Here is a 1,333-nt window from a genome sequence, read left to right on the forward strand (position 1 = left end):
CTTCATTATTATAAATATGATAATAACAATAACAACAACATTGATAGTTACGACAACAACATAAAAAATAGTATCAAATATTTTTGTTATCATTATAACATGATGTAATATATTAAAATAATTTTTACTGTTTCAATTTACTTTACCATTATCCTTGTTATTACAATCATCATAATCATTATCGACATTATTGCATTCATCATTGTATTGAATAACATTGATTTCTTTACTAGTATTATACTCGTTTCAATTATCATTAACATTATCATCATTATCAATATTACTATCATCATTATCATTACCATTGCTATTTTCATCATCAATATAATAATAATAATAGCTATTTTATCTCTGCCGTTATCATAATATTTATTATTGTTATTATGATCATCATTATTCACATGATTACATCCATCATTATCATTGTTATCTTTACTACTACAATTCTTCTTATCATCATAATCATTATTGTCGTTGCTATTATTGTTCTTATTAGTAATACTATTTTGTTATAGTTATTATCATTATCATTATCATTTTCATCAGTTACGTTTATAATTATTATCATCATTATTTCTGTTGTTTTTATTATCACTTTCTTACTATCATCCTTTTAGCATTACTGTTATTCTGATTATCATTATCATTATTATTTAATATTGGGATCATTATTATCACTTGTATTACTACTATCGTCGTTGGTATCCTTATCATCATTTTGTCATTATTGTTATCATTATCATAAAGGCTATCATTTTCATTAGTTATTATATTTTTTATATCAATATCATTAAAGTTTTTTTAATCATTACTATAATTCACTACTGACATCATAATTCTTATTATAATTTGTTACTGGTATTACTATCATCATTCTTAGAATTTATTGTCAGTTTTATCATTATCATTATCATTGTCATAATTATTATCGTTACTATCATCCTCGTCATTTTCAACTTTATCATTATAATCATAGCAATTTTATCATGATCATTTCCATTACAATAATGATGATAATGATTATCATTATCATTAGTTATAGTTATTTCATCCTCCTCAGTATTACCATCATTATCAACAACTTTATATATTCAACATTCTGTAAATGGTCATCCAAAATGAATAAGTCAGGATCAACAGGAAAAAAAGTGCGCGATCTGCTAATAAGGATGAAGTTGGTCTTCCTGGCAAACATGATATCAAACAATAATTTTGCAGGAATCTCTATGGAACGAAGCAGCAACTACGGCTCTATTTTGGAGAGGAGATAGTGGAGCAGAGAATGTGGTATCATTGTGGTATCAGAAGTGAAAAATGATAGCAAAAGCAATAA

Source organism: Penaeus japonicus, unplaced genomic scaffold (genome assembly GCF_977035675.1).
Source record: "Penaeus japonicus unplaced genomic scaffold, GWHDUDI00000001_assembly GWHDUDI00000014, whole genome shotgun sequence".
NCBI lineage: Eukaryota > Metazoa > Arthropoda > Malacostraca > Decapoda > Penaeidae > Penaeus > Penaeus japonicus.